Below are 20,325 nucleotides of genomic sequence, written 5' to 3'. Positions count from 1 at the left end.
ACTGTAAATAAGCCTGAGGGCCATATGAGATGGTTGAATGTATATGCTTCAGCAGAGGGTTCCCAGGCGACAACAGTGAATTAGTTACTTAAAGGTTTAGGGGCCAAGCATGAATGGTGGTGAAATAAACTGGGGTTTTATTAATCATGCATTATTAAACATGGAGTGCAGGCTGATTAAGCATCCTGTACAGCAGTCTTCTTCATCAGTCTGGTGCCTTCCACATATTTTGACTACAACTCCCATCAGCCCCAGCTGGTACATGCTGATGAGTATTTAGTCCGGAACATGGGGAACAGCAGCAGGTTGATGAAGGCTCCTATACATCATTGCCTCGGTAGAAGCACCAAGAAAGCAAGAGGTGCTGCCAACACTTTTGTAGATGGAGAGGCAAGGCCTAGCTGTCATCTGTGGTTATAAGGAACATCTGGGGTAGTGTAGCAAAGCAGCAAGCCCTGTGTCCCCACTGATTACCTGCAAATCTGATAGGCATCACCTCTACTCCCTCATCCAAGCCATTTATAAAAATGTTGCAGAGTACAGGGGCTAAAACAGAGCTCTGGGGCACTCCACTTGAGATCTCCCTTGCAGGTTAATGCTGAGCCATGAACAAGCACATATTGTGTACTTGTTCAGGCAGCTGTGGTTCCACCCAATGGCAGTATCATCGTGCCCACATTTTACCATATTGTTAATAAGGATATCACAGGAGGCTTCTGTCGACTGCTTAGCTGAAATCAAGGCATAATATGTCCATGGCATTTCCACAATCCATTTGGTTATCAAATAGTAGTTATATAAAAAAGGTGAGATTGGTTTGGTATGATTTATTCTTGATGACCCCTGCTGACTCCTAGTAATCATTGTACATGCTAATTTTAATAGCGTGTACTAGAATTTTGCCAGGCATCATTGTCAAACTGGCATGGTCTGTAGTTTTTGAGACCCGCTCTTTACCCCACCTTTTGAAGACAGGGACAACATTTGCCCATCTCCACTCTTCTGGCTCCTCATGCGTTCTCCATGGATTCTTATCTATTTAAAAGTTTCAAACTGTGATCAGCATGTCTGCTCCTTCAACACCACAAGATGTAATTCATGGGTAGGCAAACTAAGGCCTGGCCCTATCGCCTTCTAAATCCAGCCCGTGGACAGTCCAGGAATCAGCATGTTTTTACATGAGTAGAATGTGTGCTTTTATTTAAAATGCATCTCTGGGTTATTTGTGGGGCATAGGAATTCGTTCTCCCCCCCCCTTTCCCCCCAAAAATATAGTCCGCCCCCCCACAAGGTCTGAGGGACAGTGGACTGGCCCCCTGCTGAAAAAGTTTACTGACCCCTGATTGTAATTCATAAGAGTCTCGAGAATTGAACTTGTTTGATAACATAAGGGCATGCTCGATCAGGCCAATGGGTCATCTAACCCAGCATCGTGTTCTCACTGTGGCCAACCAGATGGATGCCTGTGGGAAACCCGCAAACAGGATTTGAGCACAATCTAATTTAGTTAGGCGTTTTCTATCTCCCTACCCATTCTGGGCTGCAAGTCCTTAAGTTCTACTTCTCCTAGGTACTTAACAGTTCTGCCTTCTCTCTGCCTTTTGGTTTATAAATCTCCTGCAAGATGGCTTTCTCTGGATGCTCCTTTGCTCAGGTTTGTGTAGCCCTCTTTAGCTTTTCCACTTAACTGGGAACCAAGCCCCCTCACATTACCAGTTAGGGAGAGCCATAGTTCAGTGTAAGACTTATTTTACAAAGAGGCATCTACCCACAGACAGACACGTAAATAGGACAGTGCATAAATGAGCTGGAAATCTAAACAACAAAGAACCAACCATTAAAAGAAACAGAACTGAGATGTCGGCCTGGTCAAACTCCCTTCCTTCCACTCTCTTTTAACGAAGAATCAGGGTAGACCCATTGCCATTTGACAGATTAAAGGGAGAGAGAAGGAAGCAGGGTTGTTTTCTTTCCCTCTCCTCTCCCAGCTTTTTTGTAACAAGCAAACATTAGTGAATAAAGACCTCTGCAATGGATGAAATCCTTTAAGTGATCTAACTTGGGCTGTAGTGGTATGAAAAGATTCGCAGAACTAGACAATGCATCAAACAGGACATCCACTATCAAAGTATCCTGAGCATCCAGCGTCTCCTTAAAAATCTCCAACAATGGTGAGTCTACCACATTCTAAGGCAGCCTCTGTTCCACTGCTGACCAGCCCTGCCATTAGAAAGTTCTTCACTCACTGGTGCTTTGGGTAGCCAGCTTGTGAATAATTCCCATCCCTTGCCTACCGTCTTACAAAGCAAGCGCCCTACATGGGATGATGGATAGCCGGCCTTGTTCTCATGCTTAAAAATAGCGTTAACACCCAGACTGTGATAAAATGCCACCTGCTTCTCAAAGTAGGACGAAGAGGTGGAGCAAACCATCGAGTCTGATAAACTTCTCCTTTGTAATGATAGCACGCAAGGTCGGATCTCCCTACTCCACTCATTCCCCAAATTCTATTCTCACCCAAGTGTTATGTTTTCCAGAACTCATTGTAGCCAGCACAGTACAAATGGAACCCATCACAAGACTGACTTAAAACGCAGCAAGGTCAGTTTTCTCCACTTCTGCTTCAAATCACATTTGCACATCGTTGTTCACATCCGGACAGCTAGACATATTTCCAAATTGCCCACTATCTGTCCACTCCAGTGGGTGGAGAGGGGGCATTGGGTGTCTTCATATGGCTTAAGTTTTCAATTGCTGGTTTGGGAGGAAACACATCAAAACGCACTACAGTCGTACCTTGGTTCTTGAACAGAATGTGTACCAGGAGTCCGTTCAACTCCCAGAACCATTCAAAAACCAAGGTGTGGCTTCCGATTGGCTGCAGGAGCGCTGGACACTCGGCTTCCGAAAATCGTTCGAAAACCAGAACACTCACTTCCGGGTTTCGATCGTTCGGGAGCCGATTTGTTCAGGAGTCAAGGTGTTTGAGACCCAAGGCACGGTTGTATTTCTCAAGAAACTCCAGGATAGATGTGGCTTGTGGCTAACATTGTTTTATTTTATGAAAAGATTTTCATGAATAACAAAGGTACATATAATGTTTCAACTCGCAGAGTCCTTCCTATAAGTTACATTTGGTGTGAGACATTGTTGTCATAGACATTGTGAGGTTGTGGGGAGAGAGAAGGGGGGAGAATGATATTCTGTTCTTTTGCATAGCGTATGTGCAGAGTTTTTGTGTCAGCGCCATGTGGACAGATCATTTATTTATTCATTCATTGTTGCAAAGCGAGAGATTGGAGAGCCCAGAGCATGGCTGGCTGCATTCGGTTGCTTGCAGTGAGTTTTGTCTCTGTGTGTGATGAGGGGGTGTTATTGGGTCAAATTAGCCATATTGATTCATATGCTGTCAGGGGAGGGGTTAGGTCATATCTTGAGCTATATATGTAATAAAGGGAAGTAGTGACTAACATTATGTACAAACAGCATCAGATACCAGCAGTGGACATGCACTGGATGTAAAGTAAACTGGAGTGTGCTCCTTCGGGAGGAAGGGTGGGATATAAATTTAAGAAATAAATAAATACAGTCATACACTAGAGGCAGGAGCAGTGGTGACCTGGAGGGCTACTTTTGCCGAGTGAGGCTGCAGGCTTCTGCAAGACCTTGCATACTTTGACACAAGCCTAGTGAATCTGGAGAAGCTTGAAATGATGGATGCTGTAATTGCTATATCAAATCGCAAACTGGAGCCAAGCTTAAACTATCCCAAACTAGTTTTGTTTTTGTTTTGTGTTGAGCCAAATGATACCCAACAAATGAAGGTACTGTTCTGCTTCAGATTTGCTCAGCATTCTTCCACATGGCTCTGTGTCAGCCACAATTCTTCCAGCCTGCTACATGATCCATGGAAGGGAGTAAGGATTGACACGGTTGCCATGTTGTTTGGAGCAATCCAATACGTGGGAAGGACATTTTTAAACCAAGGGCTCTGATGATCACCAGTTTTAAACTGCAATATCATTTCTCATTTCATTTCTAATTTTCACACTGCATCTGCCTTGCCTTGTCTGTTCATACATCTTTCCCCCTTGTTTTCATACAAGTGGGTGTGTTCTGCACCATTTCTCCCCATCTCTCAATTTATTCATCTGTAACAAGGTACATTTTATCCCGTTTGCTCTCTCTCAGAAGATTTGCTCTGGAGTGAATCATTTCCATACTGCATGGCCACACAGCATTCTGCAGAGATTTGGTCAACATGAACGAGACTCTGCAAGCAGCCATTCCTGCTGCTGTTTTCAACGGTCAGAGGTTCCTCTGGGTTCTCTACCTCTTACCATATTTTGTGTCCCAAATAACAGGAAGAAAAGTCTACCAGTACAACTGAACCACTGGAATACACCACCCCCTTTCTTCTCCCTCTCCCCCCAATTATTCCTACAAATATGGCCTGCAGGTATGAACTGCCACCATTACAATGTGCTGGACCGCTTTTGTACCTCATGTAACCCTGAGACGATGGGTCACCCAACAATTCTGCCTGATAACTGTGAATTCCCATCTGGACCATGCTCTCTTGGGTGCAGCTGCAAATGTTTGACGTGTTTCCTCCCCCACCTTCTTAAAGCTCTCCCTAGCAGCTTTCAGAATTCACGGCTTCTGCATAAGGTTGTGAGCTAGTTAATAAGTCTGTGAAAAGCAAATAGAGTCTCAAACTGAAACTAGGCAGGTCAGCTGCATGAGTCGATAACTGTAAGAAAACCCAGGCTGTGCTGAATGTCATACCTCCAGCAGCTCTGACACCATTTTGGGCCCTTCCTCCCATGGCATCACCAGCATGGGAGGCCAATGGAGGGCATTGCTTTCTGACACCTGCTAGAATGGTAATGAGAGGCACCTACACCACCCTCCCAGAAACTGGGGGTGGGAGAGAGGGAAGGAAGTGTGAAAGGGTGGAACTGACCATGAACCCCCTCCCATGTGGCCCCCCAGGCTTGCAGCACAGTGTAGCATCTGCAGTGCTGAGAAGGGGCCTCAGCACCTCAGAAGAAGCTCATCGTGGTTTGCACTTTAATGAGAAACTACCAAATTCACACCTATCAAACCAATACGCGATCTGAAACAAATGAATTCTATTAGGGAAGCAGCTCACAGAAATGTGTGTATTAGCCAAAATTGCATACAAAATGTGTTTGCTTGGGGGGGGGGTGTTACACAAAATGCTGGACTTTCGTGTGGATTTTTATTTTTATTTAAATGCAAATTGCTGTAGAAATGTGGAGACCTGAGTTTAAGACTGGTGAAGTAAGAAAATTTAGAGCGCTGGAATTGACAAATCTTACAGCTGCACCCCAGTCCTATACTTCTAACAGCAGTTCAACCTTAAGCTCATGGGCTTAAACATGGTTATTTTTTTGCAAGTGGTCTAAATTTGGGGGTGGGGGCAGGGAAAAGAGAAGATGGCCTAATTCTGTGGAGGGGGGGACCTACTGTAAAAGGGAGAGATTATCTTTGTGCCGCATGTTTGGAAGGTTTCACGTGACACCTGGAGTGATGCTAGTATCCCAGACTGCGTCTGCAATCCTGACCACACTCACTCAAGAGTAATTCCCACTGGATGTAGTGGGGCACCTCCAAGTAACTGCATGCAGGATTAGGCTAAAAGGCACCCGGAGGAGATGATCATTTTAAGAGAACCAACCTTTGCACATAGCTGTTGTGAGTTCCATAGTTCTTGGAATAGGTCCAAGTGAGTACCTGGCTGGTTCCGCAGTGCTTCGAAAGAAAGAGGTGAGGTGAGGGCAGGCTCTGTTAATTAGTTACGTATACTGAGGCCTTGCCTCCATTTCTCCCTTCCCAGAAAGAAAGCCTGCTCTGATTTCAACTAACTTCCTTCTCAAGAAGTTGGAATAAAACCGAACCATCTCATTAGGATTAGATGTACCTCATGGGAAGGAAGAGCAGCAGACCAGGGGTACATGTTCATCACCTCTCTTATGCTCAGCTCAGCTATAAATGGTATCAGAGCAATGATTACTCTCTTTCGACTGGCTCAGATGGAGAGCGGCAGCCACCCGAAGTGGCAGATTTGGGCCACCCTTAAATTACCGGCATTTTAAAAACAGAACTGTAAAGGAGGGCACCATTTGGATTTTCCGCCTCAGTTGCCAAGATGTCACTGGCAGACTTGCTCTTATTCTCCATATTAGGCTTTATGAATCAGGGTGAGGTAATCACTGCTGCATGCAATTCACATCAGCCAATTACTGCTTCTCCCGAAGCCTACAAATCTAATTTAGCTAGAATTATGTAAGAAAAACAAAACAAAACAAAAAGATGATGCTTAGGGCAGCTCCTAAAAAAGACAGCCCATCTTACACCCCATTCCCAAATATTCTTAGCAACTTATTTGCTGGCGTAGCATCACTGTAATGCCATCAGCAGCTTCATTTGCAAACTTGGACTTGCTCCCACGTCAGCAAGATTGCAAAGGCAGGCACCTCTTCAGGCTGCTGCTGAAGGCGAGGGGAACGCAACAGGCTCCTCCTCATGTGTGGCTTTCTATAGCTGTGTGAGGAACAATAAGTGGCCTGATCAAGTTAATCTCTGCTGGAAACATCAGTCACCCAGTTAAGCTGACCTGATGCCCCTCTGTGCCCTTCCATTCCACTGCAACAGACTTCAGCTGATACAAAAATCAGTTCAGTTATGCTTGGCCATATAACAGAGCACACTGGTACTTGGAAATTGAAGTGATGAGTAGGGAGGGGTGGATTAGACAATTTTGCTTCCTCTCAGTTTCTCATTTTTTCAGATCTTAACTTCAGTTCTCCATTATTCCAAATCAGTTTGTGGGGGGAAATGGTTTCAATGAAAAATTACGAAAATTCACCTGTATTTTAATGTGAGTTTCTCCTGATACACATTTTTAATGCTATCTTGTTAATATAAACATTTTTACAAAGCAGTTTCCCCAATATAATACAGTTGTGTTATTTTCACCAGTACATTCTTTTTGCACACAGTTCGCTCCAGTGTATGCATTTTTGTTAACACACTGTTTAGTTGGAGACCTGCATTGCAAAATTCAGTTCATGTGCAGTTTCAGAAAGTGCAAATTAGGTAGGTTCGCCTTGAAATTGAATTTCTCCCCCTATCACAAGGTGCCTTCTCTGGATCCTCTACAAGAATTGACCCCTTGCCAGATTACAGGTGGAAAGTCTTTGGGAAGAGGTTACAAGTGACTCAAAAGGTGTTTTTATTCCATTTAGTAGTGACATTTTTACCGGGCTAGTCTCAGGAGCAATGGCTAAAGTCCAAGAAGTTTATTTAGCATCCCTCCACCCCGTACCCTGTGCATTAAGTAGCAGACCCCACCACCTCTTATACTGCTTTTGAAAATCTTCTCAGCTGAGTCTTTTCTACTGTATTTGGAAAAAATTGAAGCTTTGACACAATCCTCTTCTACAACACCATGTTCAACTTTCTGCACACCACAGAACTAGTTGGGAGCTCCAAGATTTTAGAGACTCTTCTGCACTGCAGGGCAGAAGGAGATAGGCACAAGAACAGCCAGTTTGCAGAATAAAGTCTCTCTTCCCACCATCACCAGTGGCAGAATCACTGCCTTCTTGCCACCCCTCACTTGCTGTTTTATGGAACCAATGAGATAACCTCCAACTTCTGGAATGAACAACCATTTGCTAGACTGACAGGTCAGGCCCAGAACAACTTGATCCACAAAGGCTTCACACAGGAGAGGCTTACTCACAGGAGGACCAGAACACCCCTGGATGCCAGGCTGCACATAGAGAGCCTGGTGAAGTAGGGGCATCCAAACACATCCTTGTTCATACTAAGATGCATATGTTGTGCTCACAAAACTCCATCTTCCTGAACTCCTTCACCATAAGGGATTTCTTCTCAGTGGTTCCTAAGCAATGCCATGTCAGCACAGGCCATCAGAGGCTTTATCTGATCATAGCCTTTCAGAGTTGTACCTCGGCAAGTTCTTAGGCTATTTGACCTTCTAGTTACTATGGAGAAGTCCAGCCCAGCTGAGTAAAACCCAAGTGAAGGTGCGAGAGATTAGCAAAGCACAAGCTCCCTCATGGAAAGGTGGCTGAATCTTCAGCATGGTTCAAGTCAAGAATGGGTTGGTAACCTTTGGCCTGGAATAGTAAACAATACTTTGAATCCAACATGTTTGCTGTTATTCATTATGCCTCTACAATCAAAAGTGAATTGTTACTGGAAGAAAATGCTGAATCTTTGTATGCTGGAAAATATTCTAGGTCTGTTATCCACCCTGCAGAAAAGGATGATCATGTGCACACTAGCCTCTGTTAATACTATAAGGCAGCACAAATTCAGTGACTCTGGGTATGGATCCCTCAAGAGACATCAGGTGCATGCTTTGGGCTGGAAAATTAATCAATATGAATTCCTTTCGAGATTCTACAAGAGAGAAAGGTCACTTGGGCAGAAGCAACTCATTCCACCTCAGCTTTTAAAACCGATTTTAGGGGATCAGGGGAGAAACAAGCTAAGACTGCAAACACTGCCACTGGCCATTGTCATGAGAGAGAATACATTTAATTAAGACCCTTTGGGGCATTTGATGACACATATTCGGTTATCTCTCACAAATAATTTAAGGAGGGGGGAGAGTTCAGGAAACTAGAGCAATTTCTCAATTATAAGGTAACTGCAATATGAAATTGAGAAAATTGTATGACTGATGGATCCAACACGTCAATCAAAAAGGACATCAGCAAAGAACCATGCATCAGGCAATTCCTGTTGTACGTTGCTTAACCACTATATATATATCCGGTGTACAAAACAGTAATCTTACTCCTATATTACTCCTGAAAAGCTGAACAAAATCCTTTACTGAACTGTCACTTTTAGTTTCTGGAAATGACATACCAACAGTGCAGATTTCTAACTTTCTTGTTGGACTTGCCCTTTTCTTCAAGTCTCTTCAACCCAAGTGGTGGGAATAATGGGGAAAGTGTTAACATTTGAAGTATCAAGTCATTTTGAACTCTCTTGATTTCAAGGGGCAACTAAATTGTTCATACAAAAGCTTTTGTTTGCTGTGAAAAGTGCATGGGCTCATCTTTGGAAAGCTGCATTCATGCCAATTAAAGATCTGGACATGTTGACTGATTACGGAAATGTTTCTGCGGAACTGGATGAAACCATTCCCCTTTTATTGAAATATTCATAGTAATATATGGTTGAAAAGTTATAGGGGAAGATTTAATCTGAGAAATTTAAAGCAAACTCACTGTGTGCAGGACTGAAGCCTCTTAGCCTGTTTCACCACCACTTTACAACCTTAAACCTTCCATTTTACCAGAATATAAAGGTTTAACCACTTAAAATCGAATGCTACAGTCTGAGCCAATGCGCTTTTAGTCAGAGTTAAATTCAACTGGGCCTACTCCCAGGCAAGTGTACATATGATTGCAGACTTAGGCTGCAGTCCTATGCCCGCTTACCTGTGAGTAAGGCCAATAGACCTCCATGGGGCTTACTTCTGAGTAGTTATGTATGGGCTTGTAATGTTTGCCTCTTTGCTCAACGAATCTGACAGCAGAAGAGTGCCAAGGACTTGAACGGAGGTTATTTTATTTAGCTTTATAGAAACTGACTTTCAACTACCTGGATCTCTCAATTATTACCTGAGGCATGGAATAATAATAATAATAATGATAATAATTTATTATTTATACCCTGCCCATCTGGCTGAGTTTCCCCAGCCACTCTGGGCGGCTCCCAATCAGTGTTAAAAACAGTACAGCGTTACATATTAAAAACTTCCCTGAACAGGGCTGCCTTAAGATGTCTTCTGAATGTCAGGTAATTATTTATCTCTTTGACATCTGATGGGAGGACGTTCCACAGGGCGGGCGCCACTACCGAGAAGGCCCTCTGTCTGGTTCCCTGTAGCCTCACTTCTCGCAATGAGGGAACCGCCAGAAGGCCCTCGGCGCTGGATCTCAGTGTCCGGGCTGAACGATGGGGGTGGAGACGCTCCTTCAGGTATACAGGACTGAGGCCGTTTAGGGCTTTAAAGGTCAGCACCAACACTTTGAATCGTGCTCGGAAACGTACTGGAATGTGAACTGCACATGCAGCAGGAGGAAATCAGCCCTTATTTTTCTGGAGTCCCTTGCCCTGTGGTGGATGGCAGAGGACACCCAGTTGCACTTGAAGCCGCATGATTTTGTGACTGCCGATACTGTGAAATGAGGCCACATATTCTACAAGAACGAAAATATTAAAGAAGTCTATCTTATGGCTTGGAAATCAGCACCAGTGATATCAGTGGATTTTGTCAGTGAGCCAGCGACGTCTCTAAAAGCCTCCTGTGAAGTTGTTCAGCACTGCCAGCCTGTCTATATCAAGATTGGTGACAAAAACCTTCCACTGCCTGGATCAAGCTTTGTTTCCTGGAAGACGCTAATTCTGCCTTCCCGGGAGCTCCTTGGAGCAAAGAAGCTTCTTCAGTGTGGGAAAGCAAGCCAGTCAAAAACGGCTAATAAGATTATGGCAAAATGAGGAGACACTGCATTGTTGCCCTGCTGATTAACACACTTGAATGTGTAAGTGGTACATTATTAACCTCCCGATGCCAGCTCAGTCACTTTTTAAACCATGTATCTAACTGGTATATAAATGGACTGTGTCCACAGAAGAAGAAATTCCAACTGACACCAATATTTCCCACACCTGGTACACTTCCTGAAATGAGGAGGGCAAAGTCCCATCCTGTACTTGTGTCTAGAACTTTATTTATTTATTCTACCTGGCCAGCCAATGAAAGCTAACATAATGCATGCATAACTGAGGCACTGTTGGTAGGTGGTTCCCTAGACCAGATGGCTAGGAGGTTGCCTGCTCTTGATGGGGTTACACTCCCTCTGCAGGAGCGGGTACGCAGCTTGGGGGTCGTTTCTGGTCCATTGCTGTCACTTGAGGCTCAGGTGGCCTCTGTGGCAAAGGCCTTCCATCAGCTTTGGCTGGTGGACCAGCTACATCCCTATCTGGACATGGATAGCCTAACTTCTGTTGTCTAGGCTCTGTTAACCTCTAAGTTAGATTACTGCAGTGTGTTACCCTTTTGGGAGGGGTATTGTTTTTGTTTGTCACTGCGCTATGTATTTTTGTGTTTTTACATTGTAAACCACTTTGTGATCCTTTGATGAAGGGCAATATAGAAATGTATTAAATAAATAAATAAATAAATAAATAAATAAATAAATAAATGTAAACATAACTAAAAAAAAGTGCCACCAGACCCAACTATTTCAGACCTGAAGCGCCTCTGGAACAATTATTTTTCGATTTTTGGAAGGGAGGGTACCATGGCTACATCAAAAGACATGCCCTACTCCTGGAAGGCCCAAAGACAGAGCAGTTTACTCCACCATTAGCGGGCAGCCTTAAATCGCTTGACTATGTCAACTGCCCGAAGATGAACACAAAAGCCAGGTTTTCTCTTGCAAAATTCTTCATGTCCTGTCCAATGATTTGCTTGTTTTTGGAGGGCTTCTCTCAAAAGATCTGATGTGCAAGCAGATAGACTTACTGAGGCAGTAAGTCAGGAGGAGAGGAGAATCCTACACTTGAGACCATCTTGCCAAGAAGGGCCCTCTCATCCTTTCCTGACTACTCAGCCCAGGTGCTGGCCCTCCCCATGGGAGGGGGTCCCATGCCACCTCTCTGGGCCTCTGCTCTCAGAGTGTCCTCCATCCAAGGGCAGGGCTCCTTCCTTTTTCGGTGGACCATTTCCCAACCCAATCAGGCGACAGCCATGCCAGTGGCATACAGTCTCCTGCCACAGTAAGTCTGAATCCCATCCAGCCGCAAGCACCAACTAGAGAGGGGATGGAGACAGACCCCAGCCCCAGCCAGCACACGTTAGGCGAGAAGAGAGAATCATGCATCCCTAAGCCCAGTTAAGCACCACCTGCCCAAAACGGCAAAAGGTGTGTCAGCTTCGGTGATGTGAAATCCACAACCCTCACGTCGCTGGGCCCCGCTGGCCTGATCTGCTTCCATGCTTTGCAGCAAAATCGATCCAGACAGTCCCCCGGAGGGTGTGGCGACCTGCCTCTGGTGCCCGGCCCAAGAGGAGGTTGCAGGCATGTCTCTCTCCCTGGCACCCAAGCAAACGATCCTCGTGGAGAGGGCGTGGGGGGTGCTCAATGGCACAGCATGAAATCGGGAGGTCAAGCGCTGTCTGGCGCACGCAGGGCGGGAGGACGCGCGCAAACTGAGCAGCAGCAGCAGGGACCAGCCCGGTCGCCAGGGAGGCTTCCCCGCTCAGGTGCCACCGCAGGCGCCTTCCTCCCGCAAAAGGCCTCCCGCCCGCAAATCGCCTGCCCGAGAGGAGCTGTCCATCCCGCTTGCGCGAAGGAAGGCCGAGCCTGCCCGGGAAAGCGGGCAGCCGACGTCTTGCCTTCCTGCCCCAGGCGCCCCCTTCCCCGCCCTGCCGGGCTGCGGAGGCCGAGCCTCGCGGGAGGCGTTGGCGTCGCTTTGGCCACGCGGAAGCCAAGAGCCCGGCGGTAGCCTAGCCCACCCCCACCCCGGCCCCGGCGCAAAGGGCATCTCTGGCGGGGATCCCCGTCCCAAGCAGCCCTCGCCGCGGCTTCGCCCTGACCTAGTTCCCCGGCGGGAGCGCGGCCAAGCAGCACCTACCTCTTCACAGGCGCCAGAGGCGGGGCAGGCAGCCGCCTCCTTCTCCGCGGCTGCTGCTGCTGCTGCTGCCGCCGCCGCCGGGCTTCGTCAGCGCCAGGGCTCCCATCCTCCCCGCGGGACGGGCACCGGCGCGGGATGCGTGCCTCGCCTTCGTCTGGCTGCTGCTGCTGCTGCTACCACCGGTGCCGCAGGAGGAGCTGGAGCAGGGGCGGGGCGGGGCGGGCGGCGGGCCGGGCGCTGGGGCTGCTCGGTGGCTCCCCGCAGCCGCGCGCCACAGCACACCACGCTCGGGAGCCTCGGGCGCAGGAGGGGCTGGCGCGCCGCAGAGGCTCCGCGCGCCCCGATTGGCCGGCCGACGCCCGGATTGGCGCGCGCCCTCGCCAATGGCGGAGCGCGCCGGCGCCGTGCGCGCAGGAGACTCGCGCGCCCAGGCAGCGGGGCTGCCACGTGGGGGCCCGGCGAGGCTGCACGGGGCCGGCTCGCTCAAAGGCCCCCGAGCGCGGCACGCTTCTCCCAGCCGCCAAGCCCCCCCCCCCAGCGGCTCCACGGGCCTCTCCCTTGGCTGGCAGCCAGGGGGCACCTCGCCCGGGTCATAGGCGCCAAGCAACCCCGTCGCAACGGGGTGCAAAGGCTCGGTTGGCCTCCCTGGCTTCCCTGGGGTGGGATCGGGGGTGCAGTAGTTTCCTGGGAGCCTGGCATCCCTGGGGCAGCTGACCGCAGAGGCCCCATCGTCGAAGCCTGACCTCAAGGACAAGATGGGCAGAGCAGCAGCTGCCCCTCAGGGCAAAGGGCTCCTTTGCAGATTGTACTTAATCCCTGTGTCTAACCCAGTTTTGTAGCCAGATGGCTTACCGGCGAGGTATGACTTCTTGGGGATCCTCTTTAACCTACAACCAGTAAGCCCATTCTGGCACCATGCCCCCCATTGCCCTCAGCTCAACCTGTGCAATGGTTGCCCTATTTCCCCCTAACAACTGTCCTGTAAAGTAGGTTGGACTGAGAATAGTACTGGCCAAGGGGCATAAGATGCAACAAGAGAGATTTCCCAATTTTGGGGGTTGTTTCAGGGGAATTTTTTTCAGTCTGCTGGATCCATATCTTCCTGGTTCTTGGGGTAGACTTCTTATTGTTGTTTATTAAATTTGTTTACTGCCCTTCATCCAAAATTCACAACATATAAAAACAAAATGAGAACACAAAATCCATAATAAAAAACGAACAAGAAGCTTTTGCTTTGACTCTAAAACTAAAGGTGGAAGTCAAGGTGGGATGTGATGTCTTAGAAACTCATCTAGTGCTGCCGATTACCAGCATAAACTTGCTCTTGCAACCCTACCCTTCAACCACTTTGATGAAATTTTAATGACAAGCTAATGTTAGGCTTATTAACGCTTATCCCAAAGGATTTAGAAGCCTCAGTTGAAAACGAGCAGCCAACTGAAACCTAGTTGAGGCAACAGTGCAAAATCAGGTTCATAGAGCATTAAATGATGCATGTCTTGGTGCATAAACCAGCAGCTTATGCCTCTGGGTTGCTGAGAAAATGGAAATTTAAAAATCCAAGATGGCTGCCACAATCAGTGTGCCTTAATTATAAATGAAACATAGGCACCATATTGTAATTGGAACAACAGTGAAATGTTTAGGAGTATGGAAATAATGTCTGATATTACTTTGGAATAACTCTTTACAGCTGCCAGTTGTTTATGTATTGACATGTTAAGTATTTCAATGGAAGATGGGCCAAGCAAACTTTTCGTACATGAGGCCAATTCTGGTGGGTGCATTGCGGTTTCCTCAGAGCACCCAGTCCGGGAATGCCCAACATGCAAAAATGCCAGAAAAACAGCAGGCGTGCCCGTAGGATTCCTGCAAATCGTACCACAGCCCACCCATTAGGGACTGTAATGGCAACAGTGCCCACATAGGAAGGCAGCCAAGAAACTCACTAAAATTGGAAAATCAGCTCCCAAGGCCATGACACCAAAATGACTCCATTCCATCAGTAGTCAGCTAGTAAGGAAAAGTTTCCGCCTGCTGGGCAATCACAAGTGTGACTGAGCTGGAGGGGCTTCACTGCCATTGGACCATGTTTAAGGAATACTCTACTCTCTGATGGGCAATTGATCGTATTTTCTTTTTGGTGCCCTTGTTTACGCATACATTCTCTGAACTGGGTGAATGAGCATTAAAATTGCAATTCTGCTTCAGTGTTGGTGTGAAACAATGCATTTTGGGAGCACAACTCCCCTAAGTTCACATAAACACTGGTGGGATCTGATGGCTGGACATTCACAGCAGACAAAAAGAAGCACGTCGTCATGCGATTTAAGCTACGGAATTTTGCTACCACAAGACATGGTGATGTCCATAAGACTGAACAGCTTTAAAAGGGAGTTAGAAAAAATCATTGAGGATAAAGGCCATGGCTGTAAACTGCCTCCTGATTCAGAGGCAGCACGTCTCCAAATACCAGGCTCTGGATAGCAGCAGCAGAAGAGGGGCTGTGGCACCCTGTCCCCACTGGGGGGTTGGGATCGGGATGGGAAATGGGATGGTGGAGTAGATCAGCCCCCTTTCAGTCTGATCCAGCAGCAGCCAGGCTCTTCTTGGGTTAGTTCGGTGTGCAACGGCATGCTTCCCCATACATGACAGCTGCATATTTCTGTTGTTTTTTTTTAATGATATTTATTGAGAATTCAAAATTGCAGATAAAAAAAGAAAAAGAAAAGAAAGAAAAAAAAGAAATTAAACAATACAAGTCAATAAAAAGACAGAAGAGAACAAAACACACAATACATCAAAACCAAAAACAAAAGCGAACAAAAAATAAAAAACAAATCCAATATTCCCAAATCTTTATCTTTCGTTATCTTGCTTCATCGACCTCCTCACACCTCCCTTTTTTGTATTCTAGTTATTAATTATCTCAGCAAATCCTTTCCATCTTTCACTATGTTCTGTCATTAAATTGTCTTAATTTATTTTAACCTTATCTTACCATAAAAAGCCCTAAAACTTAAAACTTATTTGTACATAACTCCTTATAGCATTTCTACTAAAGCCAAATAGTTTCATTCCAACATTTTTTCTAACACTCATTAATTTTACAATATTTCTCTAAAAGAATTTTTAAACTTTCTTCCAATCTTCATCCACCGTCTCTTCTTCCTGGTCTCGGGTTCTGTCAGTCCTTTCTATCCATTCCATTTAGTCCATCAACCTGGTGATCTTCTATCCGAGGCTCTTAACTCTTTTCCATGTCCCTTCTGCAGATCTTCTTCATATTTATACCTGCACTTTATTTTGTCTTCTGCTGATCTTGTTCTTAATTTCCTTCCTTTATCGCTGAGGAGTAGATCTCGGGGAGACTCCAACCTAACAATGTCTTTATCCCTTCTCGACAGGTCAGCCCATTCTCCATAGTCAGCACTAAAATCCAAAAGGTATTTCGAGGCATGTTTCAAAGTCCCTCCAAAGTTAAAGGCCCCGACAACTCCAGACTCCCCCTGGCGCAGAACCAGATCCCAGAAGCCAGAACAGCCCTACATAGGAGGATCTATCCAATTTCCCATCTCCAATCCAAACGAGACTCCATCTCTCCAAATCTGACTTTCTCCAGGTTCGGTCATCAAAAACAACAGCTTATGTTCCTGCAAGGCTGCGGCTCTCTCCACTTGTATTACTTGAGGTTCAATAGCAGCAACCTCCTCCTTTGTCTTCTGCACAACTTGCCCTGTCAAAGCAGATTCCTGGGTCGGTTCCTGAGAGGTTTCTATATAGGTATTCACTGTTTGTCCAAAATTATTAACTGCAACAGTCATCAAATCCATATTCTCATGTAGCTGTTCCAATAAAGCGCTTGTCTTGCAAAAAGCAATCACTAAGGCTTCTTCTGGGCACATTCTTGTTCAAGGTCAATGTCTGGTTCTCACAATCTTTAATCTCTACAGCTGGAGAATTCCCCAGATCGACTCCAACAACAGTTTCAAAAGCTCCCTCTAGGGGAAACAATTTCTATTTGTATCCGTCCTTTTAAAAGCAGATCCAGCAACAAAATTACTTTCGTTTTTCAAATATTTTGTTCCTTTTAAATGCAAAAGGAAACATTGGAATCAATATGTTTCTCTTTTTTAACTATCTGTCAACAAATGTTTTATTAACAGTCAATGAACTTTCCCAAAACGTCTGTCTTCCTAGCAACCTGTGCCCAGGTTCAAGGCGGTGGAAATTTATCTTTACTCTCTCTCCTGCAGGCTTGAACAATCTAAGATTTCCCCCCTCTTCTGCTTCCAAGGGGGGGTTAGTAGTTTTAGCCGATGGAGATTTAATCCTTTACAAAAGACTTTCCAGACTTTAGCTTGCAATGTCTTTGCTTCAATCTATTTACAAAAGCGGAAGGCGGACTTCCTGTTTAGAACCTTCCCGCTTCGGTACCAAATTAAGATGTTTCATAGTCCAGTTTTCCGTTCTACTCACGGGTAGTTGTTTAAAGTCCAATTGTCCACAGGAAAAAGTCAGCGCTCTCCGGCAACAGCAATGCGGCTTCACTCCGTGAAAAGAGCAGTCGATTCGAAGCACCGCGCCGCTCACCCCACATCGCTCCGGATCCCCAAAACCGGGTTTCCCCGCGAGTAGGGGAGGCGCAAAAGGTGCCTGCTGAATCCCACATCCACAGGCTTCTCCCACCTGTGGTTTTTGATGGGTCTCCACCTCGCCGTGGCGGTCCAGACCCTAATTTCCACGAAGCGGATTCCTCCCGATCAGAGGAAATCTGCCATTGCCGGAGGCGCTAACCCGGAAGTCGACAGCTGCATATTTCTGGACTAGATGATCCTGAGGGTCCCTTCCAACTCAACAATTCAATGGTTCTATGTGTTTGTTATATGAGTATACATTTGAATCAAGAGCTTCCCCCTTTAAAAATTATAACAAAGATGTGATAACTTGGAGCGTTTGAAATAAAATGGGCTGAGAAGGTGGATATGAAATACTCCAGAGTGAAAGCTAAATTTTGGGGTGGCTGTGATCCTGCCCAGCCAAGTCCACATTATAGGTATACTATTGTTTAAGATCAGGGCATCACTGTCTTCTTATTCCTCCAAAGCTGAGGTTTAGGGATGTTTCATCCTCAATCTGGTTGTTGTTCATTTGTCACAATGCCTCCTCTTCCAAGTGTGGCATATGTATCTCTGACTAATCTCAAGTGGTTATTAGCCTGGCAACCTCTCTGTGTTCTTTTAGCAATTTGCCATTCATCATTTTATCATCTTTACTATTTTTGTTCTAAACCGAACAGCCTCACAATCTCACATGCCTCGTTTTTTCGTTGCCCTTTCTCATCTAGGGCCTGTTTGTCATGACAATTTAAGGATTCAGAGACAGGGCTGAAATTACCCATACCCTTCAAAAGTATTGCAAGGGCAAACCCTGGCCCAACAGGGACTTGTGCCAGGGTCTCCCTGGCACCTTGTAGATGGACCCTGTGCCCACTTCCTTTCCTCCTGCCCGATTCCCTTCTCTGGCCTCTTCCTCCATCCTTCTCAGCCCAGCAGGAACATTTGCCAGTGCCGTACATTGTTTCTTGCTCCCCACCTGCCAGCATCAGGCCTTCTGCCCTTTTCACTTTGCCCTCTGGAGTTCCGGAGCAGCAAAAAGACAGTGACATCCCTCCCCACCTGCCAGTGCACCAGAAGTGCGTCTCCTTACAAAGGCAGGTCCCGAGGGTCACCTGACAGAAAGGTCCGTGGCTAAAAGGGACTGCTGGAAACACGGGACCCGGCACAATCATTCCTACCCGGGCTGTGGTCAATATGTGGAATGGAGGGGCATTTGCTGAGAAGTAAAGCGCTAAGACAGTTTCCATGGCAACGCCTTTTCCTTTGTAGAGCAGCAGATAGGAACCCTGCACTCCTTGTCAGTGTATTTGTTTATCAACATGCTGTTCATCCACTCATGTGAAAGCTGATTTTTTTTGGCTACAAGAATAACAGTGGAGGCATGCAATGCGGGTGGAAGATGCAGGCGCAAAGGTTTTCCTTCATTGCGTTTTCACAGGGGAGACTAGCATGCACCTGCCTGCGTGTCCGTCCAGGCACCTTTGTGTAGCTGAGGTCTTTGGAGCCCATCGGCCACATTCCCACACGGGGGAGCATTTGAAACTCAAGCAAAACCCACCTTCTGTACTTGGTGTCGGCCGCATTTCCACTGCTGCAGGGGCTGAAAGGAGAATCGGGGTGTCCTAGCTTTGCTCTGGAGTGGCCACCCCACCACATTCCTAGTCCTTGGATTCCCAGCCATCGTTTTCTTTTAATGTTGAAGCCATTCCTGCTTCCAGGGGGAGAGAGTTCCCAAGCTGAGGTTCCGCCCTAAGAAAAGGGCCTTAGCCAAATGGTGCCCCAGTCAAGGCCATTCCTCCTGAGCCACAAATGGCAGAATACAGTCCAGGAACAGGCAACTCAGTTGTGCCAAAGCACAGTTCTCAAGTATTTATGAGCCAACCTAGGCATCATCAGACCCGCAGCAGCCCCGCTCATCTGGTTCAAAGACCAGGGAGGAACACTGGGGAAGAGAGAATTGACACTCCCCATCTAAGTCGTGTGTCCCCACCCCCACCCCATAGGTACTATTAGTTCTTTGGGGGAGACACACAGGAACCATACAGGCACCCACACACTTTCCCTGCAAAGCTAATAGCAGTGAGTGGGAGTTAGCTCTTAGAAACAGTGCCGGAGAATCAGTTCCCTTCCTTTATCCCACTCCCAATGCCACTTAAAACGGTGCCATCTAGTCCTACCTGCTCCAATCCTCAGCTGCTAAGTGCTTGTTTCTTCTTCTTTTAAACAAACGAACACAGGAGACCTTGACTGCTGACCACCTGTGTTATGTCAACTTCAGCCCTCAGTTTTGATGGATTCCGACTGGGTGTGCATCACATTCTTTTCCTTCCACTGCAAGCTGAAGTCATATAACTGGCACACCCATACATTCCTCCGGTGCCAGGTGGCTTGAACTCAGGCCTTACAACTCTGGGACTGCTCAGATTCCAGAATGTTAATTTTACAATTGCCCCAGGGCCAGATACATGTTCAATTCACATTACCACCCTGTAAGAGCAAGCAACAGAGCAAGACAAAATTAGAACCCTGACTCCACCCACAGGAAGCCCTTTAGCTAGCAACTTGACATTTGTTGTCTAGAGGTGGGTCCATGCCTTTTGTAAATCTTAAGGGGCAACCCTACAGTATGGATTTTGTTGTTGTTGTTGTTTAGTTGTTTAGTTGTGTCCGACTCTTCATGACCCCATGGACCAGAGCACGCCAGGCACTCCTGTCTTCCACTGCCTCCCGCAGTTTGGTCAAATTCATGCTGGTAGCTTCGAGAACACTATCCAACCATCTCGTCCTCTGTTGTCCCCTTCTCCTTGTGCCCTCCATCTTTCCCAACATCAGGGTCTTTTCCAGGGAGTCTTCTCTTCTCATGAGGTGACCAAAGTACTGGAGCTTCATCTTCAGGATCTGTCCTTCCAGTGAGCACTCAGGGCTGATTTCCTTCAGAATGGAGAGGTTTGATCTTCTTGCAATCCATGGGATTCTCAAGAGTCTCCTC

At 46.7% G+C, this 20,325-nt stretch overlaps 2 protein-coding genes across 5 annotated transcripts in view; one reads left to right on the top strand and one right to left on the bottom strand.

The window, feature by feature from the left end:
- Positions 1-13,083, bottom strand: part of GNAZ (G protein subunit alpha z) — a 40,375-nt gene extending 27,292 nt beyond the window's left edge. The window contains exon 1 of the mRNA XM_083478828.1: positions 12,718-13,083. The gene's annotated coding sequence lies outside the window, so the exon portion shown is untranslated. The remainder of the gene's footprint in view (positions 1-12,717) is intronic.
- The window catches only part of RSPH14 (radial spoke head 14 homolog), a 62,421-nt gene that overhangs the window by 36,656 nt on the left and 5,440 nt on the right, over positions 1-20,325 (top strand). The gene's annotated exons all lie outside the window — the stretch shown is intronic.

This window comes from Podarcis liolepis (assembly GCF_965112155.1).
Source record: "Podarcis liolepis genome assembly, chromosome: 15".
Taxonomy (NCBI): domain Eukaryota; kingdom Metazoa; phylum Chordata; class Lepidosauria; order Squamata; family Lacertidae; genus Podarcis; species Podarcis liolepis.
The sequence above is the reverse complement of the archived record's forward strand: the minus strand, read 5'-3'. Positions and strand labels throughout refer to the sequence as shown.